This window comes from Momordica charantia, assembly GCF_013281855.1.
Source record: "Momordica charantia cultivar OHB3-1 chromosome 4 unlocalized genomic scaffold, Mcharantia_2.0 BLBB01000004.1, whole genome shotgun sequence".
NCBI lineage: Eukaryota > Viridiplantae > Streptophyta > Magnoliopsida > Cucurbitales > Cucurbitaceae > Momordica > Momordica charantia.
In genome coordinates this window covers 15,749,589-15,767,660 of record NW_028275162.1, presented here as the reverse complement: position 1 = coordinate 15,767,660, position 18,072 = coordinate 15,749,589, and the positions used below count along the sequence as shown (strand labels likewise).

The following is an 18,072-nucleotide window of genomic DNA, read 5'->3' as shown; positions in this document are numbered from 1 at the left end:
AAGGATCGATTACAATTTTTATTGAAGAAGGAGACAATTCGTGAGTTTGAAGGTTGCCACGATATTAATTATTATGTTTCCCAATGTAGCTACCCCTCTATAGTTTTAAAAACTATATTTGATTTTTCAATCCTATTTTTTCTACCCGTTTTCCACTTCTGTGCATTGATTTTACATTTTATTAAGTCATTTTCCATATTCTTCTGCATCTTAATTTTTTTTGTAAGTATGCATTTAACATATTTTATTTTTGAAATTTTGAACTTTAAATTTTTTATTCACTATTTTATTTCCTAAGATCAAGTTGTAGCAAAGAGTTATTTCAAGGATATTTTGGCCACAAAATTTTAGGGGTAATGGTAGAATAATTTTAGTTATTTTGGTGGGAGAGTATATTTGTCCACATTAAAGGGTGGTGTTGAACTATAACCGCCCGCTAGCCATTTTTATGATATTGGATACTTTTGACTATTTTTCAAGTTGCACTATTTAATATAGTCATTCCTATAGTTACCCCATTAAATTATGTCAAGTCGTGGTTGAGTCCAAATCATGGTTGAACCAATCTCAAATAAACCCAAGTCCAAGGGTTGGACTCAAAAGTTAACCAAGTCCTAATCTAATAAGGTTTACAAAAAACTCTATTGTCACCCCTCATTCATGACCTTCGTAATTGTGTAGAAGTTTCAAAAAAACACTAGAAGACTCTCCAAAAACTTGAAGACTTGAGAATCCAAAAGCTACAAGACTTCGTTAATAATGATATCATCTCTTCACAAAGTTAGAAACTGAAGATTCAATCTTCTCGATATGAAAACAAGTTCTCCAGCCCTCCAATTGAAGTTCATGCCAAAAAACATTCGGTGAAACATTAGAGATGGTAATGCTTATACATAAATATAAAATCAAGTTTATTTCTTAGAGTTTTATTCCTTTATGGAATGTTGTGCGAAAAAATTGGCATGCACGGTGCAACCTCACTATCTCTCATTAATTTCTTATTCTCATCCAAGAAGTGGTGGTAATCAAGGAGGCTTTTTGAAAGATTGTTGCTTCAAGTGATTCCTAACGAGGATCTAGTTATATCATCGTGTCCTCTAAAAGAATAGTTGTTGTTAAAAGATACAACACCTTATTCACTTCCAACATGGAGAATAATGATAGGTCTCATGTGACCTATCTCCAATGTTTCATTAACTCAAAGAGGAAAATGCAAGTACATGTCCCTAGCTCTTAGAGAGGCCAGACACTCTCCCCTACTAGCAAAGTTTAAGATTAAACCAAAATACTGCATGAAAACATAAATAAGACTCCCTGTCTGCCTAAGAACCTGGAAAATTTACCTATATCACTACTACAGAACTGGTCTTCCATGATAGTTAAAAATTGTCATTAACTTCATTCATGACAGTTAATAACTGTCATTGATTAAGGCATCATAAAAATGGAGAACATGACAGTTTTTTAACATTGTCATTAATACATTTACAATGACTGTTATAATTTATCATGAATTCATCATCTACCACAATTTAAAAATGTCACAAATAACTATAATTGTCACTAAATGAAGCAAAGAATTTGCTGTCCAGTCATTAAAAAGGTAGTTGTGACAGTTTGTAATTGTCACAACAACTATTTCAACGACATTTAATAAACATCATGAAAATATTTATAACAACAGTTTAACAATGTCACGGAACATCTAATGACGACATTTGGTAAACGTCACGACAATGTATACAATGATACCATAAAGCTTCATCGTATATTTAATAATGACATATGTTAAATATCACGAAAATTGGTATATTGACAATTTATATTTTTGTAATGTACTTTTTTAACCGTCACAAAACTTATTTAAAACACACAATTAAAAATATATTAATATGAACTTATACATTGGTTTGTTCCGAAGGAATACTTGCACTCTAACCAGCACGTTGTTCACAATTTTTAAAAACAAATCGTTTTAGCTACACTTTAAAAACAAATTCATAAGTATAAGAAATACTCAAACGATTATATAATGAACTGAAGGTATAACATATCAAATAAAAGGTAGGGGGGAGGGGGTGGGGGTGGTAACTTGAACTAAGTATAGCCACGACAATTATATAACTTTCTTTCACTATACGAACATATTAAATAGAAGCAAGAAAATTTTCGTAAGTTGCCGTTTTTTCCCGTCAAAATCGCGCCTCCACCATTTCGTGACGGTTTTTACTGTCATCGAAAATTCAGTTTTCGTGATAGTTTTTAACTGTCATAAAAACACGCCCTAATCATGTATCACAGTTTTTTTTTCCTCCCAACTTTTTTACTGTTCATAACTGTCATGGAAAACTGTATCTCTAGTAGTGAATAACCTAAAAAGTTTTAGGTTTTGCTCAAATTACCCAAAATTATAAATTTAACCTTTTTTTACCTAAGAGAAGTTTTTCTGACACATCAAAGACTGTGAAAAGACAAACCTCTCCTAATTTATATACAAAAGTTTGAAGTTTGGAGCTCTGAAGTAATGAAAAAACTTGATCTAGATTGCAGCAAACTCGACCGAGTTTTGTAAATTTTAAGAATCCCGATCTGGTTTGGTAGATCCCAGTTGAGTTTGTTTCTAGAAAATTAAGATTCATGTTGAGGAAAAATCTTGAGGGAGATCAGGAAGGACTCACTCGAGTATTTTTTTTTTTTCTAGAAAATGAATAATGAATAATGGCAAACTGCTTCCATGTTTTGGAAAAATCTCGAGGGATATATATATTTGTCAGTTCATGACCGAGATATTTAAAACGCCACAATTGAACTACAAACTTCTTGAAAATCTTGCACAGTTTCATTAATACAACACTGATAATATATATAGGGGAAAAAGTAGGAACTCATAAACTAATAATAAAAAAATTCCACAACCAGGCGAAGTTTGATAATAAAAAAACTTGCATGTTGGCTCACATTTGATTACAAACTGCCTTCTTAAAAAATGACATTCTATCCTGAGTTAGGTTACTCATATCCAAACTCGTTACATGGTACAAAAAAACTTAATACAAAAAATACGAAAATCCCCATCTCTCTCTTGTTGCGGTGCCGGCATTGCCCTCTGCACGCACCACGATATAAGTGGTACCATCTCCATATCCTACGAATAGATAAAACATACTAACTCAAAGACAATAGTACATATAAAGATAGGACGACAATAGTATATATGATAACTTCATCAAGTTCAACATATAATAAGTAAAGAAAACTAGATCAAATAGAACATACGACAAATAACTCAAGCTAAATAATGGGTGAGTTTGAGATAGTTTTTGGATGAAACGAAGGTTAAATTTTAAGGATCTAGAAAATTTCTCGAGACATCTCGAGGGAGTTTGTGCTCGCAATTTTTTTTCCAATGAGCTTAAATTAGAGGGAACTTCGTTGAGTTTAGGGAATTTTGAACAATTGTAGTGTTTTCTCGAGCTATCCAGAGGGAGTTTGTGACTGGGATTTTTTTCTAGCGAGCTTTAAAATTTGAGCAAACTTCATCAAGTTTTAAAACTCAAGGAAGTTTGCTCAAGTTGTAAGTGGTTGGATAAAATCCCGAGGACGAACTCCCTCGGGATGCATCGAGAAACTTTTAAAATTCTTTAAAACTCTTCAAAATTTGAGGGAGTTTGCTCAAGTTTTAAGTTCACTGTAAAACATCTCGAGCATAGACTCTCTCGGGGTGCATCAAGAAAATTTCCCCAAGGCTGGTCGAAATCCTAGGATTTCCAGTGTTTTAAAGTTTAGATTGAGGTCAGATTTAAGGTCATTAAGTAATGGGTTGGGTTGAGTGTCCTCCTCTTTAACTTTCTTGAGTTAAACACATGAAAAACAAGGTGAATCATGGTACTAACAGATAGCAAGATGGTAAGCCACCCTTCCAATTCACCTTGTAACCTCGAATCGGCCATAAAATCAGGGGGCTATTTTTTCGTTCCTTTGGGCTATCAATGAACGCTACCGGTATGGTTGCAGTTTCACCATGCCCCATCTTTCATTTGGAAGTCGATATCTCTTCTGTGTAAATCAGTCTTAGCCTTCATTAGTGGTTGAGATCTTAGTAGCTGCACTCGAAGATCATCTAACATAGTGTCACTCTCTCAGTGGCACTGATCGACTACTGAAATTGAGGAAATCCTCCTATTGTACCAAAGCAAAGATGGGGGAGGTCGGCCATAGAAGTTGGAACAGGGTGGCTTTGCTCGATATATGGTAGGATGTGTTGTAACAGAACTCCACCCACATTGTCCAGTTTGCCCATGTCTTTATTTTATCACATGCAAAACACTGCAGGTATGTCTCTAGCCCTCGATTGACTACCTTGATTTGCCCATTCGTATGTGGATGATATTTTGTGCTTTTCTTCAATTTGGAACTCAACAATTTGAAAAGTTCTTGCCCTAATAAGCTCACAAATACCTTTTCTCTATTAAATATTATGGATTGGGGGATCCTGAGCAATAAGCTATCTCCCTCACGAAGCGTTCGGCCATTGTCTGGGCTATAAACTAGTGCTTGAGTAGTATAAAATGTGCATATTTATTCAAATGATCCACCATCAGAACAATGTCCTTCCCTTCTAACTTTGGCAACCCCTCCACAAAATCGATTGAAATGTCTTCATAGGGAAGGTCTGGTATGGGTAATGGTTATAATAACCCCGCTGGTGATAAGGTCTCGTACTTGTTCTTCTGACATATCTCACCGTTAGCCATGAACTCTTTTACTACCGTACGCATCACCTCCTAGTACATTGTCTTCAACTCTCCAATGTGTCCCCCAATCAAGCTGTTGTGATACTCCTTTAGTAAATTGGGCACCAAGTCAGACATTTGGGGAATTACCAACCTGCTCTTGTACTTAAGTAAGTCTTCCTCAAGTGTGGAATGAGTGTGGGGACCCTCCTCTAAAAGATGGCCAACTTCACCTTCGAAAGAAATGGGTCCTCCTCGATGTTCGGTTTTGTGCCCTAAACTCGCGGCTTGTATTGTGAACAAATTATTTATTCAATAAAATAATGGTTATTCTATTTACATAACTCAAAATCCAATAAAGAAACATTCAAGGTTATTTGATGTAACTTGAACATTATATGGTCGACATACAGGTGTTGTTGGTTGTGTTGCCCTAAACTCGTAGTTTGTATTTATGTAAAAACAAATTTATATTCAATAAAGTTATATTATTCAATCAATTTGTTGTTGAATTCATAGCATTGTATTGTTTAAACACAATAAACTAAACATTCAAAGTTATTTTCATGTAACCGGACAGTATATATATTGGGTATATATTTGATATACCCTCGATATACAATTGGATAATGTCCGAGAATAACCTAAAAGATCTATAGTATATGGATAAGGCTGGGTACCTTATCCTGGCAACACTATGGATACGTCCCACTTTGTAAATGTTACAAACGACCTGATCCAGGTCGTTTTTGTGGAGACATACGAGTGGGGGTATCCTATACAATGAGTTTGTATAAGACCGGACCATGAGATAGTCAATCTTTAAATGTAATGCCGTTGACTAACAGATTGCTATTTCATAGGATGACCACGCAACTCATTCTCAATCCTGAGTGAATTATGGACTCCTGCGCATGAGGGCTTGTTCTTTGATCTATATGGGTGAGAGTGGCCTGAGTCGCCAACTCAACTTTCCTACCATTTTTGGGAAGAGACCAAGTGGGGAGCTGGAAACATAACTTCACAAGATGGATTTCACTCATCTCCAACTCTAGGGAGTAGATGAGTGTTCTCTTAAATGCTGACTCTGGGACTTGAATAAGGGGCTCCACCCTCTCACTGGCTCAATAGGGACTTCTGGTTATTGGTCGGACCATAACCGGGTTGTTCATTAGAGGAATAGTGGTATTTAAGGAGTAAGATGTAACTCAGGGGTAAAACGGTAATTTGACCTACTTGAGTTACGAGCACTCGTGAAGGATTGACTTGTTATTAATGGTCGTATATCTGTTAACACGAAAATATTCTGAAGAGTGCAGTTGCGGGTCTTTAGTGGAGTGACCCGCAGCTAATGAATGTTGATTAACTCGGTTACGGAGTTTGACCAATTAATCTTGCATCGTTGGAGCTTCTGATCTATAGGTCCATTACGTCCCTTTGCTAGCTCATAATGGGTAAAACAAGGATTAAGTTTTTTTGGAAGAATTTGAAATGTTCAAATTGCTCAAGGGATTATATGTATGTATATTGATACATTATAGTATATGGTTAATTCTAAATTGAAACTATATATTATCAGAGAAATTATTTGAATGAAATTCAAATATAAAAATAAATATGAATAAGATTCATATTAAAACTATAGTTTAAAAATAATGTGCATAAGAATATATTGCAACTATAGGTTATACGAGAGAAATATTTTAGAATATGATTTTATTATGGTAGTAAATAATTAAGTGTTAATTATTTATTGAATTGATATATATAATTAAATTATTAATATTAATTTAATTTATATTAATATTAATATTAAATTAAACAAAACACTCCCCAACTTAATTGAAGGGGAGTGGGGGGTTGGTTTTGACGTGGGGTAACTCCGCACGTCATTCTGTAAAACAGTTCTACAAAATAGGAAGGTACACTAGAGCTTCTCGTGGAAAATTTCCCTCAACCTCCTCAAAAAAAAAAATTAAATATATGATATTTAATTAAGGTTAATTAATGAATTATTTTATTTAATTCAATTTAATAATTATTAATTTAATTTAATTTAATTTAATTTAATTTAATTATTAATTAATTATTTCCTTAATATTATTTTTAATTTAATTTAATTATTAATTAATTATTTCCTTAATATTATTTTTAATTTAATTTAATTATTAATTAATTATTTCCTTAATATTATTTTTAATTTAATTTAATTATTAATTAATTATTTCCTTAATATTATTTTTAATATAATTTAATCTAATTAAATAATTCTCCTGCATTTTTGTACGGAAATGGGGGACTGACCTCTCCCCCTCGTTAAATACAACTTTGTATTGAAAAAAAAAGTGTTTTCTATGAACTTCCCCTCTCTTAGAAAAATCTTTCTCGAGACGTGATTTCCTTCACTTTCAAAAGGTTCCCACATAACCGATTCTGGCCAGAGAATAGGAGGGAAGATCTTTTAGAGGTGTTGCTTGCTATGTTTTTACAGAGGTTCTTCAAAGGTAACTCCTCATTTCTTTAGTGTTTATCACTTTTTTGTATTTTTTAAAAATAAAAATCGACGCATTGCATTCACATGCTTCCACTGTGGGATTCAATCCATTCACTCGATTGCTTTTCATATCGCATCAATGTAGTATTCATTTACTGTAGAAAAGGCAGCAAAGGTTACCTCTGCTGGAAATTGGGAGAGAGCGTTGGCAGCTTTGTTCTTGAGGCCCGATTTGTATTGGACGTTGCACTCATACTTCAAGAGTTTGGTTAACCACATTTAGTGTTCTACACTGACAGTCCTATGCTCAAACAGGAATTTCAAACTTTTTTTGGTGGGTACGGATTAAAAACTTCTAGCCTAGGAGCTAAGGTTGCCACTTCTGAATGGCCAACATAATAGCCATTGACTCCGTCTCGAATATCAACTTTTGGCATGCTTGGTTTGAAGAGGCTTTACTAAAATAGACTATAGGTTGCTTCTCCTGCATCAGCACCGCCCCGACACCATACCCCGATGCATCTGTTTAGATGACAAACAACTTTGTAAAATCTAGTAAGGCAAACATTGGTATGAAGGTTATTTATGATAGGACGTTAATCATGCGGCGGATACGGATCTTGTTCTTAAATTTTTTGAAGAACAAAAACCATACAATTGAAAAGAAAAATATAGAGGGTAATAAAAAAATTCACTTTTGAAGAACTGTTCTTTAAGGAGTCACCAATGAACACCAATCCGTTTAAGCACTACCGGTCTTCCCACTATCCTCTGGGAACGAAGATCTTGCTTGTGGAGCAAAAATTGGAAGCCAAAAGGGATTAGAGAGAGAGAAATTTTCCGACAAGAGAGAAGCTTGGAGAGGGTTTTCTTGTTCTGTTCTTCTTTTGCAAAACAGTTCTACAACCAAAACAAACCAACATGTGGGCTAACTCCCCACGTCATTAAACTTCCCCACTCCCATAAAGAATTGTAGGGGAGTGTTTTAATATTAATATTATGATAATATTAATAATTAAGATATATATATATATATATATATATATATATATATATATATATATATATATATATATATTATATATATATATATATATATATATATATAAACTAAATAAATAATTAACTGTTTGGGATTTTGGAATGACAATAAATGATAGAGCGCAAGTGTACACCCGTCATAAGTAGTAAAATGGAACGAGTATTCCGAGTATCGACCTTCAGGGACAAATGAAGTCTTTTTAATAAAAATGATGTTGATTGGTGACTTTGTAATTGATTTTGAGGTAACAAATAATAAGGATAATGTTGGTTTTGATATTTAAAGACTCAATGAAATAAACCTAGCCCAATTACTTCAAATTAGCTAAGAATACAACAATTTTTTCCAACTAGGCGTCAGGCACCTCTCATAAATTTTCTTCGGTTTTACTCCACCATCTTCTTATGTCTAAGTGATTTTGAAGGTATAAGACCATTCCTAATATGTCTATTAGAAAAAAGATCTTAATTTAATAAAAGCAACCTATAACCTCAGGTCGAGGTCCTACGTCTAGGCTACCCGAGCGAAATCTTTATGTCTAAAGTATTTCTCTCCAAAGTTAAATCATCAAAGTTGTGAAAATGTCTCAACCCTTTCAGTATTGATGCTTGGTTAAAACATTAATTGGCCAAATCACGTTTTAACTTATGAAAACAACTTTAAGTAATAAAAGAGGAGAACTTTTGCCTTGTTGGATTTTAAAGACTTTAGCTAACTATCCATAACCGGGCTTGGGAAAAATAAATTTAGCTCATGAAAATAAAGGAAAAACAGAATTGAACGTTGATGGAAGTAAAATACATTATTAAAAGATGAATAAAATTAAACAAGCTGAAATGATGGAGTTGTAACCCGAACGACGACCCTAACCCGTTCTCTTTCAAGATTGGGGAGCAATACTCGGTCAATTCCACAAGGTTGTGTGGTTACAACTTTGAAGCTAGAGAGGAAAAGAGAAATAAAGATACATTGAACTTGTTGGAATTTTTAATTGAACAAGATTAAAGGTTACAATTGAAAAGTAACAAGCTGAAAAAAAAAGAATTTGAAATAAGCAATGTTTAAAACAATAGCAACTAAAAACTAATGGAAACAACGAGGTAAGCTGAGAAATAAGCATCTGAAGTTGAAAGCGATCACTTGAGGATGATGATTGAAGTGAATGAGCTGCTGAATTTATAGGGACTTCAAGGTGGTTAGGAGGTTGACAGTTTTGTGGAAAGCCATCCATTTCAAACACGTTTTGGTTGGTTAGTTGTTGAATTGGCAACCTTCAATGCATGGAAGACATGTGGAAGGGCTTGGGGAAGCTTCAAATCACACCAAAACGTGCGTTTTACATTAAGGGCATTCTCGGGATTGGGGAAGGCGTTAGCGCCTAGCTCGATATTTTTCTTCACAAAATTGTAATTTCTGTCAGAAATCAACTCTAAATGATGTAAAAACATCATATGTGCATGTATAACCTAAGATAACTTCAAATGAAAGGTTTTGGACACTAAACCAAGCTTAAAATACGATTTTCGAGTTTAAAACGTTAGAAAACAGCACCAATTTAACTTCTTTTCACCCTTATAAACAAGGGAAATCACACCCCCAAACTTCGCTTTTTGCTTGTCCCTAAGAAAACTTAACAATTTATATCTCTTAAATCACATGCAACAATCATAAGCAACATCGAACATAAGGATAGACTAAACTTGTTTTTCATATGGTGTCTCAGTAAAAATCATCAAAACCTTATCGTCTCCATATCTTCAAAAGTCAAATTACCATAAGCCAACAAAGTTCAAAATAATAAAAAGTTTCTTATAATCCTTTCATTTTTCAAAACATGAAAACTTTTTGACAACGCTCTAGAATTTGCACGCTTCCTTTTTCACTTAAATTTTAACATTAAAGGAATGGCTACTAGCATCTGTGGGGATTTCCTCCACAGCTTTGTAGAGGCCTTTCAAGTAACAACCGGTCATAACATATCTAGGTGGGTTGCACGATGTTACACTAGACGCAATTTCTACCCTCGAAGCTGCTTACGCTACTCGACCTAAGCTACAACGAGTGTCTACGCTGATAAAAATAAAGATATTTTCTTGCCACTCTTTTTTCTTACCTCTCTTCTTTTTCTCCCACAATTTAAATCTTTTCCCCACTCTTTTTTTTTTTTCTCACAAGGAATGAAGACTCTTTTATTTGCAAACTTGTTTTTTTCTTTTTCGACTTTTTTTTCTTGCAAAGACTCTTTTTATATGCATTTTCTTTCTTGTGACTCTTTTTCGCAAAATTAATAACATGTTCTTTCATGAATGGAAAAATAACATTTTCTTTCTAAAAGCAAAAGACTGCCCCCCCCCCCCCCCCCCCCCCCCCCCCCCCCCCCCCAAAACTTAAGAGAGATAGTGTCCTGACTAGGAAAATTTTTTTGAAGAGGCAATGCAAAAATAAAAATGAAAAAGGACAAGGACTTCATAAAATGGTGAAAAAGTTTTAGTTTTAAAAGAAGAAAAGCAAAGAAAACATTTTATTGAGAAGAACTTGGTCACAAATGGCTCATGGCTTTTTCGGACAAAAAGAAAACAAGGTCTATCTAATCCTTAAGAATCATCATCGACATGAAAAATAAGAAAAGACACTCTAAAATGCTAAATGAGATTAAATTTGTAGCATGCTTTGTTTAAGAAATATACTTCTCTAAGGCCAAGAACGAGATCGTGATCAAAACAGGAAGAAACTAAATGGTCATATTTTCACATTTAAACCCAGAAACAATTAGAAAAGCTCACAATATTATCCTACCAAAACCTAAACATGGAACTAAATTCCAAAAATAATATAACAAGCATAAGAACAAGAATGAAACTTCCCTCAAATGAAGAATGGGCCTCATGGATCAACCGGCCACGCCCCAAGGTAGATGATGTGTCCCTTCTCTTTTTTTTTTTTTTAATTAGGATTTAAGACTTTAGATTGATTAAACAAAAACTCATTTGGAAAAAGAGACCAACAAAGATTCAAGCAATCAAAAACCAACTTCTCTTAACTTTTAATAAAGCCCAAAACACATATAGTTTTTTTTAAACCTCCTAAATGTAATTAAAAATTAAAAATGATCACACCCTCATTTATTTCAAGTCAAAACTAAATCCCAAAATTAAAATCACAATTTTTCGAATTTTTGGATCGGGTCGAGGCGCCAGACGCCTTGCCTAAAAATAAAATTCCGAATTTTCTAAAATTTCACCCAAGTAATTTGTTAACACCTTAATCTCAGCCCAAATAACCTAACTATAATTAAAAACAAGTGAAATTCAAAAAGAAAATAAATAAAACTACTCCTAACTAATTTACACAAAAACCCTTCAAAAGAAATTTTCAATTGTAACTTCGTGAAAGCTGGATAGAGGCTTTCCCTCTATCTATTTCTTCTCAAAAATATTTTTTAACACGTTGGCCATTAACTTTTAAAATGTTACCTTTAAAATCTTCAAGTTCAATGGCAGCGTGAGGGAAATATTTTGAAATTTTAAATGGTCTAGACCACCTGGACTTTAGTTTTCCCGGAAATAGTTTTAAACGAGAGTTGAAAAGCAAAACTAAGTCTCCTATTTGAAAAAATTTATGCCTAAGCCTCTTATCATGCCACTGCTTAGTTTTTTCTTTAAAAATCTTTGTATTATCGTAAGAAAAATTCCTATGTTCCTCAAGTTCAATCAGTTGGAGCTTCTTTGATTCTGATGCATAAAATAAATCAAAGTTTAGTCTTTTTGTCGCCCAAAAAGCTTTATATTCTAACTCCAACGGTAAATGGCAAGCTTTTCCAAAAATTAATCTACAATGAGACATGCAAAGAGGAGTCTTATATGCTATACTATATGCCCATAGAGAATCGTCCAGTTTTAAAGACCAATCTTTCCTATTTAAATTGACAGTTTCTTTCCAAAATTGACTTGATCTCTCTATTAACACCTCAGCTAATCCATTGGATTGGGGATGATAAGTTGTAGCTATCCTGTGACGGACATTATACTTAGACAACAAATTTTTTACCGCTCTATTCAAAAAATGAGTCCCCTCATCACTTATCAAACATCGAAGGGTTCCGTAACGAGAAAAGATATGCTTTTGTAAAAGTCAAACAACTACCCTATCATCATTCGTGGGGGTAGCAACAGCTTCTATCCACTTGGAGACGTAATCAACAGCTAGTAAAATATAATTCTTACCAAACGAATGAGGGAACGGGCCCATGAAATCAATACCCCATACATCAAAAATTTCAACTTCCAGGATGGGGTTCAGAGGCATCTCATTAAGTTTAGAAATATTACTTGTCCTCTGACACTTATCACAAATCTAAGCGAAGCTATGTGCATCACGGAGTAGAATGGGCCAGAAAACCCGCTTTGAAGTACCTTCGCTGCGGTCTTTTGTCCAGCGAAATGTCCTCCATATGGAGACATATGACAAGTCTCCAAAATTGCTTTTTGTTCTTCCTCCGCTACACACCTGCGAAGGATTCCGTCAGGACCGAGTTTATACAAAAAAGGTTCATCCCACCTATAATATCTCACATCATGAAGAAACTTTTTTATCTGTTGCCTGCTGAACTCATGGGGAATAATACGTCTTACCAGATAATTTGCAATGTCAGCATGTCAGGGGACATTTTCAATGCAAAGTAATTGCTCATCCACGAATTATTCTCAAATCTCTACTTGACCTTCCTGAAATGGGGACTCGAGCCTAGACAAGTGGTCAGCCACTTAGTTCTTCGTTTCTTTACGATCCCTTACTTCTATGTTAAATTCTTGAAGTAGCAAAATCCATCGTATCAAACGTAGTTTTGCATCCTTCTTTGCAAACAAATACTTTAGAGCAGAATGATCAGTATAAACAACTACTTTTGTCCCTATCAAGTAAGACCTAAACTTATCGAAAGCAAACACAACTGCTAACAATTCTTTTTCAGTAGTGGTGTAGTTTAGTTGTGCTCTTGTTAATGTCTTACTTGCATAATATACTGGATGTAAAATCGTATTCCTTATTTGACCTAACATAACCCCTAAAGCATAATCACAAGCATCGCACATAAGGTCGAAGGGTAGTTCCCAGTTAGGTTCTATAATGATTGGAGTCGAGCTCAAAGCAATTTTTAAAGTTTCAAAAGTTGTCATGCAAGCATCATCAAACACGAATAGTCTATCATTTTCCAAAAGTTGGTTGAGGGGTTTTGAAATCTTTGCAAAATCTTTTATGAAACGTCTATAGAAATCCCCATGGCCTAAAAAACTTCTTATTCCTTTAACATTCGTAGGAGGTGGTAATTTTGAAATAATATCAATTTTAGCACGGTCCACCTCAATCCCATTTTTCGAAATCTTATGGTCTAGAACTATCCCTTCTTGTACCATAAAATGACACTTCTCCCTATTTAAAACAAGATTTGTGTCCTCACATCTTTGTAAAACATTTTCTAAATTCAATAAACAATCATCAAAATAATTTCCAAAAACTGAAAAGTCATCCATAAAAACCTCAAGAATATTTTCTACCATATCCGAAAAAATGGCCATCATACACATTTGAAATATCGTCGGTGCATTGCATAAACAGAAAGGCATATGCCTAAAGGCAAATGTCCCATACGGACAAGTGAACGTTGTCTTCTCCTAATCCTCCGAAGCGATGGTAATTTGGTTATATCCCGAATATCCGTCTAGGAAGCAATAAAATTCCTTACCTACAAGACGATCCAACATTTGAACAACAAACGGGAGTGGAAAATGATCTTTTTTTGTTACCTTGTTTAGTTTGCGATAGTCGATGCAAACTCTCCACCCGCTCACAGTCCGAGTTGATATAAGTTCATTCTCCTCGTTTACCACCACTATCATCCCGCCCTTCTTTGGTACGCATTGTACTGGGCTCACCCAGCTGCTATCAGATATAGGGTAGATGACTCCGGCGCCTAACCATTTCAAGATCTCTTTTCGAACGACTTCCTTCATTTTAGGGTTCAAACGTCTCTGGTTTTCAATTGAATTGCTGGCATCTTTTTCAAATAGGATCTTATGCATGCAAAATGCAGGGCTTAGCCCTAAAATGTCAGCAATGGTCCAACCAATGGCCTTCTTGTATTTCACCAAAATCTACAACAATGAAAGCTTATCTTCAGTAGATAAATTGGAAGAAATAATAATAGGCAAAGTTTCATTAAGTCCAAGATAAGTGTATTTCACGTGAGAAGGTAAAGGCTTTTGTTCCAAAGTGGGCGGTTCCACAATGGATGGTTGCAATGTTTTGCACACTTTTGCCTTTATACCATCTTTCTCCTCTAGTGGATGCGTCTCTTCAGTTATTTTTGGGCATTCATCTTTTTCAGCTTCTAGTTCTTCCTCAATTCCTAAGTCTAAAAGATCATAAAACTCATCAAATGAAGCAGGGTTCAAAGTACTAATGGCTGAATATTCTTCTAAATCTCCTGGAAGTTTCATTGCACCCAACACATTAAACTTCACCTCCTCATTATTAACCTTCATTGTTGTTTCTCATTGTCTAACATTAAACACTGTATCTCCTGTAGCTAGGAAGGGTCTACCTAAGATGATAAGTACATCCAAATCGGCCTTACAGTCTAAGATGATGAAGTCGCAGGGAAGATAAACTAATCTACCTGAACTAGAACATCTTCTATTTTTCCTTCAGGCTTCTTAATGGATCTATCCGTTAATTGGAGAGTAACTATAGTGGGTCTAGCCTCTCCTATGCCTAACTCTTTGAAAACAAATAGGGGCATTAGGTTAATGCTAGCACCTAGGTCGCATAAAGCTCTACCTAAATTTTTTCCTCCAATAGAACAAGGGATGGTGAAAATGTCGGGATCTTTACATTTTATGGGCAAAGGGCTACCTACAGCTTCACTACTACACTTGGTCATAGCTATCATCTCATGTTCACCTAACTTCTTTTTTCTAGAAACAATATCCTTTAGGAACTTAGCATAATTCGACATTTGTTCTAAGGCATCAACTAAAGGAATGTTTATGTGAAGTTGTTTGAGCATGTCTAAAAACTTTCTAAATTGAGTTTCTTGGTTTTTTTTTTTTTTTTTTGGCTAATCTCTGAGGGAAAGGAGGAATTGGGGCAAAAGATGAATTTTTTGTGGAGAGGCGTCAGACGCCTTCCCCTCATCCGAGGTGGTTTTTCTATCTCTACTTCACTAGGGGCATTTTGAATTGATGTGGAAGGTTTCTCTACCTCAACCTACATCTTTGATCCTTCGTAAGACAATCCACTTGTCAAAGTTACCGTCTTGCATTGTTCTTTTCCATCTCTTTTTGGAACTTCAGTATGCCCAGGAAAAGAGCCTTGTGGTCTCGCCTTCAAGTCATTGGCAAGTTGTCTAACTTGCCTCTCTAGGTTTCTCATCGCTGTATCATTTCTAGCCATGTACTTCTTCATCATATTCTTGAGGATAGAATTATTATTCTGAGCTGGCTGAGTTGGAACTTGTTGATTCTAAGTAAACTGTTGCGGTGGTGGTTGATTATTCGGGTAAATAGGTGGAACATAAGGCTGTTTGTACTATTGGTTCTGCCCTTGGGTCGCTCCACTATAACTTCCTTGACCTCCCCATGAAAGGTTTGGATGATGTCTCCACCCCAGATTGTACGTGTTTGAATAGGGGTTGAAGTTCCGATTGTTCCCGTGACCTACATAATAAACAGAAGCTGGATTATGCGAACAATTCTCATAAAGATGATTATCATTACAATAAGAACAAACAATTTCATTAATTTGGTAAACAGGAGAAGGGGCAGTATATCAGGTTGCACCGGTGTGGCCGGTGTGTTCTTCCTGTCCAAGGCCATATCTTTGAGCATTTGGTTCATTGTCACCATCTCCTTTTGTACTGAAGTTACGATGTCCAATGCCAACACTCCTCTTATGTCTTGCTTCTTAGGGGTAGGCTTCGACCTTTGAGAACACCATAGCTCATTATGGGATTCTAGGTCCTCCAAAATATCAACTATTTCGTTGAAGGTCTTCTTCCTGAAGGCTCCATTTGCAGCATTATTGAGCATCATCTTAGTGGGATGGTCCAAACCTCGAAAGAAGTGCTCGAGTTGGATACATACTGGCAATCCATGGTTTGGACACTTTCGCAACAACTCTTTGAATCTCTCTCATGCCTCATGCACTGGTTCACGATCGTATTGTCTAAAAGTAACAATTTCTTCTCTTATGTCGGCATGGCGAGTGGGAGGAAAATACTTTGTAAGGAACTTGTCAAATAGTGAATCCCAGGTAGTGATTGAACATGGTGGAAAAGAATTAAGCCACGTTCTCGCCTGGTCCTTGAGGAAAAATGGGAAAAGGGTTAATCTCAAAGCATCATCAGAGATATCAGGCAATCTAAAAGCATTTGCAATTTGAAGAAATGTCTTGACATAGTCCTGGGGATCTTCATGTTCGCACCCTCCACATTGTCCAAATGTCTGAAGTATTTGAAAAATGAGCGGCTTAAGCTCGAATGACTACGTCTCTATTATCCGCCATTTGAATCCAAGTTCTAGAATGTTGTAGCTGCATACTCTCGCATGACTACGTCTCTATTATCCGCCATTTGAATATGATTAAAATCCCTATGGTTTTGTTGTCCTCTTCCTTGCCTTGCCATATTGCCGTTAACAATTGGTGGATTTGCAGGATTTTGTGGTGGAATCTCGTCCATAACAGTGATGATACTTTCACTCTCGCTTTCGAAATCTCTTTCTTTTTCTTTCTTTTTTTGCTTTTCTCTCTGTTTTCTAAGTCTCTATTCTTTTCTCAACATACGACAGTGGTTGGATATAAATCAACATGTTTGAGAACAGAACGACAATCACAAAAATCGATCACAAAAAATTAAAAAAAAGACTAAAACAAATTGGTCCCCGACAATGGCGCCAAAAACTTGTTTTTGATTTTGGAAGGACAATAAATGATAGAGCGCAAGTGTACACCTTTCACAAGTAGTAAAACGGAACAAGTATTCTGAGTATCGATCCTTAGGGACAAATGAAGTCTTTTAATGAAAATGATGTTGATCGGTGACTTTGTAATTGATTTTGGGGTAACAAATAATAAGGATAATGTTGGTTTTGATATTTAAAGACTCAATGCAATAAACTCAGCCCAATTACTTCAAATTAGCTAAGAATACAACAATTTTTTCCAACTAGGCGCCAGACACCTCTCACAAATTTTCTTCGGTTTTACTCCGCCATCTTCTTATGTCTAAGTGATTTTGAAGGTATAAGACCATTCCATATATGTCTATTAGAAAAGATATATTAATTTAATAAAAACCAACTGTGACCTTAGGTCGAGGTCCTATGTCTAGGCTACCCGAGCGAAATCTTTATGTCTAAAGTATTTCTCTCCAAAGTTAAATCATCAAAGTTATGAAAATATATCAACCCTTTCGGTATTGATGCTTGGTTAAAACATTAATTGGCAAAATCACGTTTTAACTTATTAAAACAACTTTAAGCGATAAAAGAGAAGAAAAACACCTTTTGCCTTGTTGGATTTTAAAGACTTTAGTTAACTATCCATAACCGGGCTTGAGAAAAATAAATTTATCTCATGATAATAAAGGAAAAACATAATTGAATGTTGATGGAAGTAAAAGACATGATTAAAAGATGAATAAAATTAAACAAGCTGAAATGATGGAGTTGTAACCCGAACGACGACCCTAACCCGTTCTCTTTCAAGATTTGAGAGCAATACTCGGTCAATTCCGCAAGGTTGTGTGG

The 18,072-nt window shown here is 35.1% G+C and overlaps 1 non-coding gene across 1 annotated transcript; it reads left to right on the top strand.

Moving 5' to 3' along the window:
• The first annotated feature begins 16,411 nt into the window (after positions 1-16,411).
• LOC148211920 (small nucleolar RNA R71) lies at positions 16,412-16,518 on the top strand. Its single transcript, XR_015790585.1, has one exon. It is a non-coding gene; the product is annotated as a small nucleolar RNA R71 (small nucleolar RNA).
• Positions 16,519-18,072: the final 1,554 nt, after the last annotated feature.